This window comes from Trichosurus vulpecula, chromosome 2 (genome assembly GCF_011100635.1).
Source record: "Trichosurus vulpecula isolate mTriVul1 chromosome 2, mTriVul1.pri, whole genome shotgun sequence".
Taxonomy (NCBI): Eukaryota; Metazoa; Chordata; class Mammalia; order Diprotodontia; family Phalangeridae; genus Trichosurus; species Trichosurus vulpecula.
Genome location: NC_050574.1, coordinates 68,907,444 through 68,928,146, shown reverse-complemented (window position 1 = coordinate 68,928,146; position 20,703 = coordinate 68,907,444).

The window sequence follows — 20,703 nt, the reverse complement described above, 5'->3', positions numbered from 1 at the left end:
GTTTTTGTGTCTCCCCTTTCACTGTCAGTCCATCAGCTATCCAGCTTCTAATTTGATAAATCGGAGACATCGGCTTCCTTCTTGCCTTCTCTGCTGGGCTCTGGAGCATGGTATTCAGAGAAGTGACCTTGGAAGAAGTGAGGTGTTGCTATCTCCAGTTTTGTGTGGAGTGTTGGACTTGGTGTTAGGAAGATGTGAGTTCAAATTCTGCCTTAAACATTTATTAGCCGTGTGACTACAGAAGTCATAACCTCTTTAAACTTAGTTTGTTCCTCTGTAAAATGGGGACAATAATACCTCCCAGGGTTGTTATGAGGATCAACCCAGACAATTTGTGTAAAGGACTTAAATTACTGTGGTTATTCTTTTTTTTCTTCTTCTTCTTAAGAGCCCATACTATAAGCAATCATTTTACCATCACCGTTGGTGGGGTGGAGGGGGTAGAGCCTGTCAGAAGGCTGGGAACACTGTCCCCTCCTCACCTTTCCTCCCGACAAGCCCATGTTCTGTGGCTGCAGGGCAGGTACCATTCTGGGCTGGCATTTCAGCCAAAACTGCTAAAAATAGTGCTTTGGTTCCCCTTTCCCCAGGAACTGAATATGCATGAGACTATTTTCAAAAAGTCTTCCCTGGTCCAGCTAAGAAAACATGCACCCTTCTCTCAGTGCAGAGAAGCTGAGCTCAGCCTTTCTTTCTCTTAGCCAGGAGGGAGGGATATCAGGAGCTGAAGAAATACCTTCCCAGAAGCTCCATGCTAGAAGAGAACAGAGGTCACTGAATCCAGCTCCTACCCACAGCATTGATCCCTGGGACAAGTGGTTACCCTGCTCGGGCCTGTGGGGAACCCAGCACTTCGTGAGGCCACCCACTGTACTTTTGAATGGTTGTGATGGTTTAGAAGGGGAGCTCAAACACGCCCCCAGAGCTTCTCCCCACTAATTCTGGGGACCAAATAATACAAGTTGAGTGTCTCTGCCTTAGCCATGTCTTTCAGGAAAAATGTAAAGACATCAGTGATGTGCTGCGCCCTCCCACCCCCAGCCAAGGCTTCTCCATTCCATCCTCAATTCCCTGAACTGATCCTTATTGGGACTAAATGTTCCACATCCTTAAAAAAGCTAGAAGTGAAATATGGCCCAATCAGTAATGCCTGGAGAACTGCAGATCCAGAAATCTCCTCCTAGGCTTCTCCACCGAGGGCTGCCATGGGAACCTAACTTGGAGACTGGCAGGATGCCCTGCCCTACTCTGCTCATCAGTGGCTTTGACTAAATGTATGCATTTCCTCATTCATTCAAGAAGTATGCCTGCCCTACTGTGTGCAGAGCTCCTGCATTTGGCACCGAGCGAATTTGGGCTTCATACATCCTAGGCCACTGCTAGTGGTCTCAGACCTCTGCCCTTGAAAAATAATTTGCTTGATGCATTAGGTCCCCGGGCACTGACCGAAGTCCTTGTTTTCTGATCATCAACACTTGAATTTTCCTGCTAGAGCTCACAGTTGCCTTAAGTGAAAATGTTATCAACTCCCCTTTACAGATGAAGACGTTGAATCTCAGAAAGGGATGGTGACTTGCCCAAAGTCACACAGCTACCTCACAGGGTCGCAAGGAGAGTCTACCAGCAATCTTGAAGTCAGTCAGTCAGCTAGCATTTACTACGTGCCTGCTATGTGCCAGGCTGGGGATACAAAGAGAGGTGTGACGACAACAACAAAGGCAATAACAAATGCAGCTTGGTCTCACAAAGCAATAAAATTCCTAAACAAGCGGGGATAACATGAGAGGTAATGTGGTCCAATGGAAAGGGTCAGAGGACCTGGGTTCAAATCTAGACCTTGACCCTTTTTCACTTGTGTGACTTTAATCCTTTCTGGGCCTCAGTTTCCTCACCTGTAGAATGAGAGGGCTGGACTAGTTGGCCTTTGAGGTCCCTTCCAGCTCTAAGCCTGTGATTTCATGAATATCTTCATCTTAATGCCAAATGAGACACATGATGTTTGTGAAGCACCTAGCACAGCGCCTGGCACTTTGCAGCAATTTAATAAATGCCTGTTCCCTTCCCCTTTCCTAACAGCAATAGCTCTTGTGTCTAAAAGACTCTGATTTTGAAAAAGTGATTTCCTTGCAAAAGCCTCATGAGAGAGATAAGGCAAGCACTATTATCCCCATTTTAGAGATTAGAAAACCGAGGCAGCTTGCCCAGTTGGGGCTGCAGAGATCTTAAGAGGAGCAGACAGGACTCAAACCTAGATTCTCTATCTCCAAATAAAGGATTCTTGCCGTGTTGTTTTTGTTTGTTATTCAGTCGTTTTGCAGTCATGTCTGACTTTCTGTGACCCCATTTGGGGTTTTCTTGACATAGATACTGGAATGGTTTGCCATTTTCTTCTCCGGTTTATTTTAATGATGAGGAAGCTGAAGCAAACAGGGTTAAGTGACTCGCTCAGGGTCACTCAGCTAGTAAGTGTCTGTAGCTAGATTTTAACTCAGGAAGATGAGTCTTCCTGACTCTAGGCCTGGGGCTCTAACTGGGGTACCACCTAGTCTTTCCATGACTCCACCACAACTCCTATGACATGGATGTTAACCTGAGAGAGAACTAATGGGTCCCATTAAGGGGTGAAAATGGAAAAAGAACCCAAGACCTGTAGATATCCTGCAACATACGATACTGATTTTTTTCCTTTAAAAAAAAACATGAGAGTAGGAGGGCCATCAGGTAAAATTATGTTTATCAAAACTCTCTTTCCTATTGATTCCCATTATAAAATCCACCCATCTATCCATCTATCTATCCATTCGTCCATTTATCCATCTATTCATCCATCCATCCATCCATCTATCCATCTGTTTATATATCCATATATCCATCCATCTATTTATCCATCCATCAATCGATCCATCCATATCCACCCATCTATCTATCTATCCATCCATCTACCCACCCATCCACCCCTCTATTCATCTATCCATCTATCCATATATCCATCCAACAAACATTTATTGAGCAACCTGTTATATGCAGAAGTGTGTGTGTGTGTGTGTGTGTGTGTGTGTGTGAGAGAGAGAGAGAGAGAACACAGAAACAATTAAGACCTGCCCCTGTCCACAAGACATATATTGTGTAAGGGGGCAATAAGACACAGCCAGAAATAACACTGATACAAGTCAGCATCCAATAAGCCCATGAAGGAAGTAGAAAAAAGAATTATGAGAAAGCTGTGGAAGGAAAATCATTTCCAAGCAGAGGGGTCAGACAAGGCTTCCTGGAGGAGGAAGGCATTGAGCGCGGGCCTTAAGAGCATTTGAACAGGCCAGGGAGAGGCTGGGATGTCTCCAGGCAGAAAAAGAATTGGCAAGCACAGGCAGATGTGGGAGAGCATGGGCCGTGTTCCCAGGCCGACAGCGATTGTCTTTGGCTTAAGCCTCCCTTCCACACAATGGTCTGTTGAAGGAATGGTTCACCTGGAAAGGAGGGGTGGGTGGGGGAGCATTATGGAGGTTTTTAAGTTAACATGTGGAGCAATAGGAAATGAAGTTTAAAAGAGAGGCTGGAGGCTAGAAAGGCTAGAAAGGGCCTTGAATGGTGGATTAAGGAGTTGGACTTTATTTGGTGGATGGTCTAGGGCCATGAATAAAATGAGATAATAGATAGAAAATACTTTGCAAACCTTAGATTGCTAGCAATTATTGTTATTAGTAATGGTATCCATCAGGGAAGTAACGGGACAGAATTGGGCATTGGAAACAATAAACTGGGGGTATGTCGAGACTGGATTGGGCAAGGAAGGGCCAGGAGGTGGGGAGGCTGGTCCAAAATCTCCTGAGATAGTGGATAGTCAGGAGAGTCTGGCCTAGGCTGGCAAAACTGCAATATGACATAAAAGACTTAGCCTGGAGACTTGGGGAGAGGGCTGTCTTCAAGTATCTGAAGGGCAGTATGATGGAGGGGGATTAGACTTGTTCTGCTTGCCCCCACAGGACAGCACTAGACAGCGTCCTCAAGGTGGTGAACTTCAATTTCCTCCCTGGGGAAGCAGTAACCAGGGGACCTGGGGGGGGATCCTCCTGGGAGAGATGAGCTCAAAGCTGGAACTCAGTGAAAAATGACGACGAGGAAGAAGACCCCCCATCCTAGAGTGCTTTAAGGTCAGCAATACACCGTCTGTACATTATTTCATTCACATCTCACCACTGTCCTGAGAGACAGGGACTATTATTGTCCCATTTTACAGACGAGGAAATTGAGCTCCAGCACCTTAAGAGACTTGCCCAAGCTCACCCAGCTAGAAAGTCTCTGAGGCAGCATCCAAAGCTAGGTCTTCCTGGCTCCATATTCCAGGGCCCTATTACCAGGCTACTGGTGACTCTCCTGGTCAACATGACCAAGCTCACACCCAGGACTGTTTTAAGACTGTACACCTCCACCTACCACCCACCCAGCCCTATATTAAGGAAAAACACCACCTTGTCCCACTGAGCCACCATCCACGTGATGCTGATGCTACTTATGCACACGGCCTCGACCTACAGGGCCCTAGAACGTCAATAGACAGGCCCTTCCTGGCTATTATGGGGAACAGTGACCTGGCTTGTTCTCTGTGCCGCCCAGGACCGAGCTGTTTAGAGATCAGGAACATTTTAAGGTGGGACCCTTCTTCCTCCACCTTTGGCAGAGCTCTGCATAAGACGTCCATTATGTACGGAGCTCAGGACAGCAAACCTGTGAGGTTAACCTAAAATTAGTGTGAAATGTGCCTTGGGAGCACTGAAGTATTCGAAGGCAGGATGCCTCCAGCCCACGCGGGTGGATGGGGGTGGGGGCATGGAACACAGTCTGGAGGGAGAGGCAGAGAGGGCAGCCCTGGGGAAACATCTGCCTGCCTTGTGGCCTCCTTGGTCCACACCTTATGAAGCAGCATCACTGACCTGGTGGGGAGACGGTTGCAATGTCTGTGTTTAGTCCATCACTGTGGGATAGGAGCCTCTGGGTCTTTCAAAACTTGCTCCTTTGAAGTTCAAAAAGTTTCCAGAAGAAATCCACTGTGTGAGTGATCATATCTCCTAATGGTCATGGAATCAAGTTTTCACTCAATTGACAGAATCCTAGAACCTCAGAACAAGGAGATACCTGAAGTGATGTGAAATTCACATTGAAACAGGCTGCATTTTGACTTAGAATAAGTTAACAGCATCTATGTTTTATGCTATATTAATTTATCTTGTTAAATATTTCCCAATTAACATTTTAATCTGTTTGGGTGAGTGTTGCAGGCAGCATGTGGCCAGCTGACCGAGTGTTTGCCAGTATGCCTTAGAAGGTATCTAGTCCAACTCATGTGAGTTCAGGTAATTCCTTCCACAATATCCCTTATGAGAGGTTTACTAACCTCTGCTTACAGACCTCCAGGGACAGAGTCAAGGGAGGTGGCCGGGCTCACTTTGGGCCTTTTCTCATGAGCAGGATGGGGCTGGTGCTGTAGATAAGTGTGCAGGTCCTGAAGTCAGGAAGACCTGAGTTCAAACATTTACTAGCTATGTGGCCCTGGGCAAGTCACTTAACCCTCTTTGCCTCAGTTTTCTCATCTGTAAAAAAACATGGACTGGAGAAGGAAATGGCAAAAGATTCTAGTATCTTTGTCAAGAGAACCCCAAAATGGGGTCATGGAGAGTCAGACAGGGCTGAAACAACTGCACAACAAAACATGGGCAGAATATTTTCCTACCTTGAATTAAAATCTGCCTCTCTGTGATTTCTGGAATGTTGGGAGGAATCCTGGCTCTGCCCCTCATTGCTTATGTGACTGGTTAAGTTTCTTACCTCTCTGGGCCTCAATTTCCCTTTTTATTAAAATCAGGTAGTTGTCTAGGATTACGTGACAGAATGATAGATGAGAAAGTGCTCTGAGTCCTGCCAGGAGAGGAAACTATAAAAATCCAAAGCATTGCTATTTGAAATGATTATTTATTCCGGACAGGAAGAGGTTGATAGGGGACTTAATAATTTCAACCATGTAGTGGATGGTGACCAATTGTTCTCCAAAGGAAGTATGCTTGCATTGGAACAGGAAGAAGTTAAGTTAAAAATAATATTTTGAGAGTTTGTAGACAGCCAGACAAGCTAAATCCATTGTCAATTCAAATCAACAAGCATTTATTAGGTGCCTACTATGTGCAAGGCAAAGATATATGGAGTGGCGGAGAGAGAGCTGACCTTGGAGCCAGGAAGACCTGGGGTCAGATCCAGCCTCTGCCCCAGCCTGACTGTGTGACCTAGCCTAGACCATTGCTTAACCTCTCAGAGCTCTCTGGGCAGCTCTCTGATTATAAATCATAGAACAGTTGCCAAAGTGCACTGGAAAAGGGAGTTTCTTCATGAGAATTTCCCTAAAATCAATGAAATCACAGGTCCGTTCCAAAATAAAAATAAAAAAATAAAATGTGCTGGGCATCATTCTAGGCTAGTCTCTGAGGATAAAGTAACAAAAATAAATAGTCCTTACTCCTCTCTCAAGGAGTTTACATTTAACGAGGGGTTGGAGAACAATATGTACCCAGAGAAATGAATGCAAAACGAACATAACATTTTGGGGGAAGAAAGGTTCCTGACAAATGGGGAACTCCAAGGATGCTTCTTAAAAGAAGTTACATTGGAGGTTCTAAGAAGCCGAGGTGAAGAAGGTGAGCATTTCAGGCCAGGATACAGCCTACGCAAAAGCATGGAGGTAGGAGACTAGATTAATTTGAATCCATTGAGGAGAGTGAGGTGCTCTCACCTTTAGTTGACTATTTTTCATACTTTCTAGTATTTCATGGTACCAGGGAAAGAATACTAGTTTTAGACTCAGAGGATTTGAGTTCAAATCCTACCTCTGACATATATTACCTGTGTGCTGTTGGGAAAGTCATTTAACTGTCTGGGGCCTCAGTTTCCTTACTATAAAATGAAGAGGGTGGAGCCAAGATGGCCATGTGAAAGCAGTGTCTTACTGGAGCTCTCTCACAAGTTCTGTCAGATACCTCTAAAAAAGTGAATCTGAGCAGATTTGAGAGAGTTAGAAGCCACTAGCCGTTTGAGTGAGGCAAATTTCCAAGCCAGGAGACTTCAAAGGTCGAGGGGACAGATCTGTAGGCTGGGAGAGCACCTGGTGAGTCGAGCTGCACCAGGCAGCACCAAAGCGGAAGCAGCTGTGGAAACCAGCCAGCGATCCAGGCTGGGAGAAAGCTGGGGGCCCGAAACCGGTGGAGATCCCCAGGCCTCCCAGCACAGGACAGTAGTCTGTCGAAGTGACGAGAGGGAGCAGCACAAGCCTGTGGCCGTGAGAAATCTACTCCTGAGGCTTGCAGCCCAAAAGTTTGAACTGTGTCTTCTTGAATTTCCGGGAGACATAATGGCCAGGTAAATGGATCTCATTCCTCCCTCCCTCACTGACCCAAAGAATTCCTCGGGAAAAATGCTGGAATAGAGGAGACAGAAGTGGGGCTTCAGTGGCCGAGCAATGGGAGTTCCTGAGTCCCAGAGGGGCAGAGCCAGCAGGGGTCAACACCAGGAGTCCAGAGCTACTTTTACATAGCCAGGGGAAGTGGCAGACACAGGCACAGACAACAAACAGCTGAGACCATTGCTGAAGAGCAACAGTGCTGGAAAGCAGCCCCAGGGGAAAAAGAGACTTCAGGCAGCCAGAGCCCTCCCTGACACCTCAGGAAACTGAAGGCTATAAAACGCAAAGCCAGTAACTAGACTCACAGTCCCCAGAGCAAGAAACCTGGGACAGAGATCCCTGAGCCCCCAAAGCAGAAATCCATTGTAAAGTCAGGAAAAAGCTAACCAACATGAAGAAGAACATGAAAAAACTGAGGACCATTGATTCTTTTTATGGAGACAAGGATGATCAAAATATCAATTCAGAAGAGGATAGCATTGACACTATACCCACATCCGATACCTCAAAAGGGAGTGTGAACTGGTCTCAGGCCCAAAAAGCATTACTGGAAGAGCTAAAGGAGGATTTTAAAAACCAAATTAGGGAGGTAAAAGAAAAAGTGGAAAAAAACACTGACAAAATCAAGTCTTTAAAAAATAAGATTGGTGAAATGACTATGGAGATTCAGAATCTAAATAGAGAAAATGACACCCTGAAAGGTAAAATCAACCAATTGGAAAAGGAGACTCAAAAGCAAAATGAAGACAGCAACTCATTAAAAATTAGAATTGAGCAAATGAAAACTAATGACTCTATGAGGCATCAAGATGTAGTAAAACAAAATGTAAAGAATGAAAAATAGAAGAAAATGTAAAATATCTGATTGGAAAAACAACTGACCTGGAAAATAGATCCAGGAGAGACGATTTAAGAATTGTTGGTCTACCGGAAATCCATGATGAAACAAAGAGCCTTGACAATACCTTCGAAGAAATTATCAAAGATAACTGCCCAGAGGTCCTAGAACCAGAGGGCAAAATAGTCATTGAAAGAATCCACCAATCACCACCTGAAAGAGATCGCAAATTGAAAGCTCCAAGAAATATTATAGCCAAATTTCAGAATTACAAAGTCAAGGAGAAAATACTGCAAGCAGACAAAAAGAAACAATTCAAATATCATGGAACTATAGTCAGGATCACGCAGCATCAGATTCTACATTAAATAACAGGAGAAATTGGAATATGATATTCCAAAGGCAAAGGAGCTGGGAATACAACCAAGGATCAACTACCCAGCAAAATTGAGCATAATTTTTCAGGCGAGGAGATGGACATTCAATGAAATAAGGGAATTCCAGACCTTCCTGATGAAAAAGCAAGAACTCAATGGAAAATTTGATCTTCAAATACAAAACTCAAGAGAGACATAAGAAGGTAAACAGGGGGAAAAACCCCACAAACCTTATTAATCAATAAGGGCAAATTATTTACATCTTTGTATAGGATTATATCATCTTATGTATGATATACACACACACACACATGTATAGATGTATATATCAATCTTGAGAATAGTACAGTTATTATGACAATTGAAAGGGATGCACATAGACTGTGGATGTCTGTATAAAATAACTGATATAAGGATAAAAACATAATTAAGAGATGTAAAGGGAGGGTTCTGGGAGAAGAGGTAAGGAGGTAGTAGAAAAGGGTAAATTACATTAAATGAAGAGGCACAAAAACACATTATAGTAGAGGGAAAGAAGGGAGGGAGAAGAGCAGTATTTGAGCTTTACTCTCACCAGATTCGGTTCAAGAAGGGAATAACATACGCTGATAAGTATAGAAATCTCACTTGTCCTATAGGCAGTAGGACGAAAAGGGGGGAAAAAGAGAGGGGGGTGGTCAGAAGGGAGGGAAGAAGTAGCAAGTGGAAAAGGGTAAGATAAGGGAGGGGAATCAAGAGGGAGGGTAAACTGAGGAAGGCAGCAGTCAAAAGCAAAACTTTGTTGAGGAGTGGAAGGGGAAAGGCAGAAATAAAAGCATAATCAGGGGGGAAAGAGGATGGAGAAAAAGACACAGATAGTAATCATAACTGTGAATGTGAATGGGATGAACTCTCCTGTAAAACAGAAGCAGATAGCACAATGGATTAAAAATCATAATCCTACAATATGCTATTTACAAGAAACACATTTGAAACAGGGGGATACACACAGGGTAAAGGTAAAAAGCTGGACTAATATATATTGTGCTTCAGCTAAAGTAAAAAAAGCAGGTGTAGCAATCCTAATCTCAGACAAAGCAAAAGTAAAGATAGATCTAATTAAAAGAGATAAGGAAGGACACTACATCCTGCTAAAAGGCACCATAAACAATGAAGGAATATCATTGTTTAACATACATGCATCAAATGGTATGGCATGCAGATTCTTAGAGGAGAGGTTAAGGGAGTTACAGGAAGAAATAGAGAGCAAAACTATAATAATGGGAGACTTCAGCATCCCCTTCTCTGAACTTGATGAATCTAACCTCAAAATAAATAAGAAAGAGGTTAAGGAGGTGAACAGAATTTTAGAAAAGGCAGATATGATAGACCTCTGGAGAAAACTGAATGGGGATAAAAAGGAATATACTTTCTTCTCAGTGGTACATGGCACATATTCAAAAATTGACCATGTACTAGGGCATTAAAAATGTCATAATCCAGTGCAGAAAGGCAGAAGTAGTCAAAGCATACTTTTCAGATCATGATGCAATAAAAATTATTTGTAATAAAAAACCATGGAAAAATAAGCTAAAAATTAATTGGAAACTACATATTCTAATTCTAAAGAATAAGTGGGCCAAAGAACAAATCAGAGAAACAATTAATAACTTCATTCAAGAGAATGACAGTGATGAGACAACATACCAAAACTTATGGGATGCAGCAAAAGCAGTTCTTAGGGGAAGTTTTATATCTCTAAATGCTTACATGAATAAAATAGAGAAAAAGGAGATCAATGAATTGGGCATGCAACTGAAAAAGCTAGAAAAAGAACAAATTGAAAATCCCCAATTAAATACCAAATTAGAAATACTGAAGATCAAAGGAGAGATTAGTAAAGTTAAAATCAAGAAAACTATTGAATTAATAAATAAAACAAAGAGCTGGTTCTATGAAAAAAAAACAATAAAATTGATAAACCTTTGGTCGATTTGATTAAAAAAAGAAGAAAATCAAATTACCAGTATCAAAAATGAAAAGGTTGAATTCACCTCCAATGAAGAGGAAATCAAAACAATAATTAAGAATTATTTTGCCTAATTGTATGCCCATAAATTTGATAATCTTAGGGATATGGATGAGTATCTACAAAAATATAAATTGCCCAGGTTAACAGAAGAGAAAGTAAAATTCCTAAATAACCCCATCTCAGACAAAGAAATTGAGCAAGCCATCAATGAACTCCCTAGGAAAAAATCTCCAGGGCCAGATGGTTTTACATGTGAATTTCGTCAAACATTTAAAGAACAATTAATTCCTATACTTTATAGACTACTTGAGAAAATAGTTGAAGAAGGAGTCCTACCAAATTCTTTTTATGACTCAAATATGGTACTAATACCCAAACCGGTAAGAGTTAAAACAGAGAAAGAAAATTATAGACCAATTTCCCTAATGAATATTGACGCAAAAATTTTAAATAAAATATTAGCAAAAAGATTTCAGGTAGGATTTATTCCAGGAATGCAAGGCTGGTTCAATATTAGGAAAACTATCAGCATAGCTGATCATATCAACAACAAAACTAGCAGAAACCATATGATCATCTCAATAGATGTGGAAAAAGCCTTTGACAAAATACAACACCCATTCCTATTAAAAACACTAAAAAGCATAGGAATAAATGGAGCCTTCCTTAAAATTATAAATAGCATCAACCTAAAACCATCAACAAGCATTTTTTGTAATGGGGATAAGCTAGATGCATTCCAATAAGATCAGGGGTGAAATAAGGATGTCCATCATCGATCCTACTATTTAATTTGGTACTAGAAATGCTAGCTGTAGCAATAAGGGAAGAAAAAGAAATTGAAGGAATTAGAATAGGCAAAGAAGAAACTAAAACTTTTTGCAGATAATATGATGATTTACTTAGAGAATCCTAGAGAATCAAGTAAAAAACTACTTGAAATAATAAACAACTTTAGCAAAGTTGCAGGATATAGAATAAACCCACATAAATCCTCGGCATTGCTACAGAGTACTAACAAAGACCAGCAGCAAGAGATAGAAAGAGAAATTCCATTCAAAGTTACTGTAGACACTATAAAATATTTGGGAGTCTATCTGCCAAGACAAACCCAGGGCCTATATGAACATAATTATGAAACACTTTTCACGCAAATCAAGTCAATCTAAATAAATGGAAAAATATCAGTTGCTCATGGTTAGGCAGAGCTAATATAATAAAAATGACAATTTTACCTAAATTAATTTATTTAGTCCCATACCAATCAAACTACCAAAAAATTATTTTACAGAGCTTTATAAAATAATAACAAAATTCATCTGGAAGAACAAGAGGTCTAGAATATCTAGGGAATTAATGAAAAGAAATGCTACAGAAGGTAGCCTTGCCATACCAGATATTAAACTGTACTATAAAGCAGCAGTCATCAAAACTACCTGGTACTGACTAAGAAACAGAGTTGTGGATCAATGAAATAGGATAGGTATACAAGATGCAGTAGCCAATGACTATAGCAATCTTCTCTTTGATAAACCCAAAGAATCCAGCTTCTGGGCTAAGAATTCACCATTTCACAAAAAGTGCTGGGAAAATTGGAAAATGGTAGGGCAGAAACTGTGCATAGACCAATATCTCACACCATATACCAAAATAAAGTCAAAGTGGGTTCATGATTTAGGAATAAAGGCTGATACTATAAGCAATTTGGGAGAGCAAGGAATAGTTTACCTATCAGATTTATGGAAAAGCAAAGAATTCATGACACAACAAGAGATAGAGAGCATTACAAAATGCAAAATAGATAATTTTGATTATGTTAAATTGAAAGGTTTTTGTATAAAAAAAAGCCATGCAACAAAGATTAGGAGGGAAGCAGAAAATTGGGAGAAAAATCTTTACAACTAGTGTCTCTGATAAAGGCCTCATCTCTAAAATATACGGGGACCTGAGCCAAATTTATAGGAATACAAGTCATTCCCCAATTGAGAAACGGTCAAAGGATATGAACAGGCACTTTTCAGAGGAAGAAATTAAAGATATCTATAGGCACGTGAAAAAATGCTTGAAATCACTACTGATTAGAGAAATGCAAATCAAAATAACTCTTAGGTACCATATCTCTCCTGTCAGATTGGCTAAAATGACAAAACAGGAAAATGATAAATGCTGGAGAGGATGTGGGAAAATTGGAACATTGTTACATTGCTGGTGGAGTTGCGAACTGATCCAGCCATTCTGGAGAGTGATTTGGAACTATGCCCAAAGGGCTTTAAAGATGTTCATACCCTTTGACCCAGCAATACCACTTCTAGGGTTGTATCCCAAAGAGATCACACAAGTGGGAAAAGGACCCATATATACAAAAATATTTATAACTGCTCTTTTTGTAGTAGCAAAGAACTGGAAATCAAGGGGATGCCCATCAATTGGGGAATGACTGAACAAGCTGTGGTATATGAAGGTAATAAAATACTATTGTGCTATAAGAATTGAGGATGATACGGACTTCATAATAACCTAGAAAAACCTACATAATATAATGCTGAGCGAGTGGAGCAGAACCAGGAAAAGATTATACACAACCACAGATATATGGATTCTGTGATGACTAACCCTGATAGACTTCACCCTTCTCAGCAATACAAGGCGCAAAGACAACTCCAAAGGACTCATGATGGAGAGAGCTATCTACATCTGGAGAAAGAATTATGGATTCTGAATGCAGATTGAGGCACACTTTATGCTCGTCTTTTTTCCCTTTGTTTTTTTCTCTTTTGTTTTTGTTTTTGGTTTGGTTTCTTCTTTCTCATGATTCATTCCATTGGTCATAATTCTTCTTTACACCTTGACTCTTGTGTAAATAAGTTCAATATGAAGTTACATGTGGAAGATATATTGGATTCCATGCTGTCTTGGGGAGGGGCAGGGGTGGGGAAGGAAATCTGGAACTCGAAATTATGTGGAGCTGAGTGTTGTGAACTAAAAATAAAAAATATCAAAAAAAAGCATGGAGGTGGGAGACAGTATATGCCATGGACAGGGAATAGCATATAAGCTTGTCTAGCTAGAACACAGAGTACAGGAGAGGGAGTCATGAGTAATTCACCTGGAAAGGGAAGCTATAGCTAGACTGTGAAAGACTTTAAATGACAAACAGAGAAGCTTGTATTTTAACCTAGAGGCCATAGGGAGCCACTGAAGTTTCTTAAGTAGGGGAATAATATGGCTAGATCTGTGTTTGAGTAGTAAAGAGATTTCTTCCCATTTCAGGAGAATGGGATGAGCAGGGAAGGTTGTCCAATGGCCCGTTATGATAAAAGGTTCTGAGAGAGATGTGAGAAGCCTTCTAGACTCCTCTGTCTTCATACTCCCATGTTATATGGAAAGGATGAATACTATCTTGCCCCACCCTCTCACCCTCCAGGTTCAATGGAAATAACATGTTGATCCGTTGCTGTTCTGAATTGACTACACTCCTGCTTCCCTGCATGTCTGCAGTTCAATGCCATTCAACAAACCTTAGTGAGCCCCTAATAGAGGTGAGGCCCTATACTAGGGACTGAGGACCCAAAGGCAAAAATAAAAGGATCTCTATCCACAAAGAGTGTATAGTCAACTGAGGGGAGTGGGCCTGTGCAGATAGGTGTAATACACAATGACCTGAGGAGGGAGAGAGGGTTAACTGGGGAAGGGTGGGAGGCTTAGGGAAGGCTTCACAGAGAAGGTGGTACATGAAGGTGAGCACTGAAGGGAGACAAGATTCTGAAAGGCAAAGGTGGATGGAGCGTACGTGAGACATGAGGAGCCATGAGGGCAAGGCGGGATTTTAGGGAATAGCTAGTAGTCCACCTTGATTGGAATGAAGGGGAGTCATAGGAAACAAGGCCGGAAAGGTAGAGGCTAGAACCAGATAAAGCATGGCATACCTGAAATACCAGGCACTAGGTGGTGCAGAGGATAGAGTGCTGGGTCTGGAGGAAAGAAGACTTAAGTTCAAATTCAGCCTCAGACACTTACTAGCTGTGTGACCTTGGGCAAGTCACTTCACCCCTGTTTGCCTCAGTGCCTTCATCTGTTAAATGCGGATAATCATAGCACTTACCTTGCAGGGTTAGACTAAAAAAAGTAAAGAATCAAATGAGATAATGATTGTAAAGCACTTAGCTCAGTTCCTGGCACATAGTGAGAGCTAGGTAAATGTTAGTTATTATTACGTCAGAGACAACAGGATAATGCTAAGGGCTTTTGAGCAGGGGAGGGGTATGGACCTTAGATTCTGGTCTGGAAGGGATCTAAGGGGATATCTGCTCCAATCCCTGTGTTTTACAGAAAAGGAAACTGAGCACCAGAGAGTTTAAGTAGTTTGGTCAAAGTGACGTAGTTACAAGGTGGCACAGACAGGATGTGAACCCAGGTACTTTGACTCCAAGTCCAGCACTCATTTCACTGAACACAGCTGGGCCTTGGGATAATTGCAAAATCAGGAAATAATTGTGTGTTTATCGTAACGATAATTTCTTCTGCCTCTTTTTTTCTGTCTAAAGGAATACAAAAAACAAAGGATGTGTATATATATATATATATACACACATGTGTGTATACATATGTAAACACATATATATTCAGCGTTCTAAAAGTATTAGTGTCATTTTAAGCTATGAAAAAGCTTACATAATATATATTTTTCCCCATCTAATGTTATAATAAATAGAAGAGGGAGGAGTTTGGTATAGTAAAATGTCAATTTGTTTCAAAAGCTGTTGTTTTAAATATGATCTTGAAATTTAAAACTATTTTAAATAAACCAAAAATCTTTGAGTTTATGTTATGTGAATCAACAGACAGATTTTACCAATCATTTAATCCAGAAGCTCTTCTTAAGCCCTTAATACAGGCCTGGCACCATACTAGGGACTCCTGCTACAAAGACCAAGATGAAACAGGACTTGCCCTCAGAAGGGTTACATTCTAGTGCGGGGACACACACGACATGTACACATATGAAATACTAAATACCTACGAAGTGAATATAAATTAATTTGAGAGGGACAGCATTTTACGTCCTAAAACTACAATGTTAACAGTTGGCCTGGCACAGACAATAAAACCTGAACCCCGAAACTTCCGGCTAAGGGAGGCGAATGAACTAGATGACATTTAAAGTCCTTTTGACTTGAAGATTCTATGATGCTGAGTCATCAGTGAAAGCTTCTGGGAGGAAGCGGGACATGGCGTGGGCCTTGAAGGATTAGCAGAGTCAGGAGATCTGGGTTCAAGTGTGGTCTCCACCACCAACTGGCTCTGCATGACTCTGGGTCAGTCTCTTATCTGCCTGGTATGGTGGAAAGAGTTACTACCTGGCCGTGTGACCTTGGGCAAGTCACTTAAGTTCTCTTAGCTTCTATGTCCTCACCTATAAAATGAGGGTCATAATTCTTAGGTACCATATCTCTCCTGTCAGATTGGCTAAAATGACAAAACAGGAAAATGATAGATGCTGGAGAGGATGTGGGAAAATTGGAACATTGTTACATTGCTGGTGGAGTTGCGAACTGATCCAGTCGTTCTAGAGAGTGAGGCTCAAATGAGATGATATTTGTAAAGTGTTTGACAAACCTAAAAGCATTATGTAAATGCTAACTATTATTTTTGGGTCTCAGTTTCTTTCTTTATGAAGTGAGGGCATTGGTCTAGGTCGTCTCGAAGGGCCTTTAGAACTCTAATGGCCCAGGATTCTATGAGGGAAGAGGAGTCCAAGCTCTAGCCAGACACCGAGGTCCAGAAGGAGTTAATGTGTCTTCCTGCCTGGCCAGGAGCGCTGCTCCCACGCTCAGCACATGGGCAAGAGGCCAGTGATCACTTGGGAGCCCAGACCAGAAGCAGGAAGGTCCTCTCAGCACCTGGAAGGAGGGAAGGGGGCGGGGGCTACTTTATTCTCTGGATTCACTCAGCACAACCCAGGGATACTACAAAACTTCTTGAGTAAGCCACCTACAAAGACGACGTCTAATAAACAACCAGCAGAGGAATTGGTGATATGAGTCCCTGTACTGGCCCACTGAGATCACTGTGGGACACAGGCCTTCACTCAGAGAGGAGGCCTTCACACATCCCGGAATGAGTGCTGTCCTGGAAATCAGGAAGCCTGGGTTCAAATCTTGGCTCTACCTGTGACAAGCTACTGTTCCTGGGTAGGCCTCAGTTTCCTCCAGGTCTAAAATATTATTGTTGTTTCTTGTTCAGTCATGTCTGACTCTTTCGTGATCCCATTTGGGCTTTTCTCAGCAAAGATACTGGAGTGGTTTGCCATTTCCTTCTCCAGGCCATTTGACAGATGAGGAAACTGAGGCAAATAGGGTAAGTGACTTGCCCAGGGTCACACAGTTAGTAAGTGTCTGAGGACAGATTTGAACTCAGAAAGATGAGTCTTCCTGACTCCAGGCCTGGTACACTATCCACTGCACCACCTAGCTGTCCCCTAAAATCTCATGTGCTTATTCAATAAATTGTCACTCCCTAAAAATTAGATCACCTCTAGATGTGGTTCTCATGTTATAAATGACTTTTTTTTTGTATATACAGAGCATCCCAAAAGTCTTAGTATCATTTTAAGTTTGAATAGCTTATTAATAAACTTACTGACTAGATAATACAAATAATAAATAAATAATAAGCCTGATAGTTAATAATACACTTAAATGCTTATTAATAAGCTATTAATGTTTAAAACTACACTAAGACTTTTGAGATATCTTGGACATTGTATACACTTCTATGTGCACATGTTGTCTCTCCCAATAGCATGTAAGCTCTTTTTTTGGAGGGGGGAAGGCAGGGCAATTGGGGTTAAGTGACTTGCCCAAGGTCACACAGCTAGTAAGTGTGTCAGGTGTGTGAGGCCGCATTTGAACTTGGGTCCTCCTGACTCCAGGGCCGGTGCTCTACTCAGTGAGCCACCTGTCCACCCCAGCATGTAAGCTCTTTGAGGGTAAGGACTGTACTTCCATCCTTGTATTCCTGGTGCCTAGGCCGGTGCCTGGTGTTGACTGAGTACTTGTAGATCGGCTGACTGATTGCAATGTCTGTTCACTGAGGGCAAAGGATAGGCTGGATCTCATGTCCACACTGCCTGAAACTTGAGTTGAGATCAGAAGCTGGGGACCCCATGGGTGCACCTGGGAGGTAGAGCCAGAGCCAGGTCATAGCTTAGAGGAAGCATCCCTTTGTAGCTTTTATCGCTGCCAGTAGGCTGTGGACTGTGGCAGGGAGGAATAAGAATCTGACCGCAGCTAACACAGAGCTCTCCAGGCTAATATAAGTGATGTTTGTCTCTGTCAAACTTCTCTCTGCCCCACCATCCACTTAAGATTACACAATAAATCTGTAGTGCTTTATATATATGTCTCTATAAACACACACTCCCACACAGATATATTATGTCAGTCTCCTCCCAGACCCACAAACGACCCTCTCAAGTGGATGCTAAATGTATGTCTTGATTTTGCAGGTGAACGAATTTCCTCTCGGAGGAGTTAAGTGACTTGCCCATGGTCACACAGCTAATAAGTGTCGGATATGGATTTGAACCCAGGTCTTTCCTGACTCTAAGTTCAATGCTCTTTTGCCTATAATATGCTGAGTAGGAGCCATAATAGCTAACATTTTTGTAGAGATTAAAGATTTTCAAAGTGGTTTCCATATGTTAATTCACTTGATCTTCACAACTACCTTGGGAAGTAGGTACAATTATTATCCCTACTTTATAGATAAGGAAACTGAGGCTGGAGCAGGTTAAATGACTTGCCCAGAGTCACACATCCAGGGAATGTCCAAGCAGCAATCTAACTCTGACTCCAGGTCCATCAAACCACTGAGCTGAGGAAGAAGGCTGCTGGTACGTGAGTGGTTTGGTGTGGAAAGCTTGGTGGTGCAGTGGGTACTCTGGAAGGAGTAAGAAGTAGGTGTAGGAGGAGGCTGGAAGGGCATGAGGAGGTGGAACCAGGTGGTTTCAGGTCTCTTTGAGTGTGTGTGTGTGTGTGTGTGTGTGTGTGTGTGTAAGGGCGATGACTTCATAGAATTGGGGTCAGCCTGGGTCATGCCTCCCCTTGTCACTGAGCCCACACGCATATGACTATAATGGTAATGTAAATTTGAAGATCTTTCCCACCCATTAATAGGCCCATGTGACCAGCTGAAGTCTCCAGAAGCCTAAGAGGCATGTGGCGGGAGGAGCTTGCTGAAGGAGTGGAACTGGAAGGGTGGAGCAGGAAATGCTCAGAGTGAGTTAAAACCCTGGGAGGAGAAGGACACAGGCCAGGAGTGAGCTAGGATTTGTGAGTGTTTGTGGGGAGGCCCCAGCAGGGGGGAAGGCTAATGGGATGGCGAGGCTCTATGCTCTGATATTGTGTCTCAAGTTCTCTGCTGCTCTGATGAAGTGGGCTTACTGGTTTTGGGAGCTGGTTGCTGTTTGGATGGGTTGGACTTCCCGGTTTGGGGATTTGGTTCTTTGGTGTCTGTATAAATATTTTACTTCTGCCTTCTATATGGAGGGTCTCATATTTTGCGATACAGAACTACACAGGCACATTCACAATTATCATTGATGTTCTGATTATTGCCTTGCTGATACAGTGACGCACCTGGGAGAGGGGCGGACAGCAATGGGACAGTGATACCAGATCCAGTCTAGAACTGCCTGCCTGAAATGCACCAGCTGCTGACCTTGTTCTTGTTTCTCAGACTTTAGTGATAGCCTTGGGCATCTGTAACTCGGCCAGCCTAAAGAGGGGATTCATGCCAACAGCACATCCTGTCCCATCTCTGGAGAGAGTAGGGCAGAGGAATCATGGTCTCTCTCACTTAGCTTCCATTTATCCCGGGCTGTCAGAAAAGCAGTAATTGGCTATCAGAGGACAGTTTGACCGGGAGGTGTATATACCAGGAGGTGACGCATTAACGTGATGGGAAAGGACTGGTTTGAGATTCCCACTGGGGCATTTTGTACCCCCGCACTTCCGGAAGACTAAGAGGCACTCCAGTATTTGCAAAGTGGTGGGAGAGGTGAAGGGATGGAGGGGAAGGGTGTCTACCTCCTGCTGACATACTCAGAACAGACCCCAATTCCCTCATGCTGGTTATGGCACTGATATCACCACAGCATTCCTCAGTCTTCCTTCTAATGGGTACAGAGGCAAGGCAGGGAAGAAGGAAGCTTGCAGGAATCACCCACTTGGTTCTCTCTCAAAGACCCACCAAGCTGCCAACCACATAATGGAGGAGATGCAATGCCAACAATTCTCTTTCCAGGCACACTCCTCTCCCCAGGCTGGGGCAGCCAGGTTGGCCAGACCCTGTGGGGCAGCCAGGTGGCTAATAGCCTGGCTGAGAGGACAGGAGGGGAAGCAGCATGGATGATAGGCTGAGTCTTCAGGAATCTCAGTGACAGGGCTGCTTTCCTGACCCTCACCAATTCAAATTAGCCCAAACTGAATAAGTTATTAAGTGCCTACTGAGAGCAAAGCCCCACAATGAGTACCGGGAATACAAAGACAGCCTCACAAAGAATACGGCAGTGTGGTACCGTAGAAAGAGCCACGGATTTGCAGAGAACCTGGATTCAAAGCCTCTCTGGTGTTTACCTGTGTGACTTTGGATAAAACACTTAGCCTCTCTGGGCCTTAGTTGTCAGTTTTCTTTTCTGCAAAATGGGGGCTTTGTCTTGGATGACCTGCAGGGTGCTTTTTAGCTCTAAATGCCAAGATCTTAAAGCCCCAAGTTTCCAGTTTTATGAGGTGGGGTCTCCCACCTTCTTTGCATCTCTTGTTTCCTTCAAAACACTGCTCAAGTGACACCTTCTCCATGAAGTCCTCCTGATTCCTCCCTAGGGGCTAGCACCCTCCCCACCCCTATATGGGGGGGGGGAACGCATCCTCTATTTATTTTGCATATACTTCCCCCTGTGCCTGTTGTCTTTACCAATGGAATGGAGGCTCCCTGAGGGCAGAGACTGCTGCTCTGCTTTTCTTTGTACCTC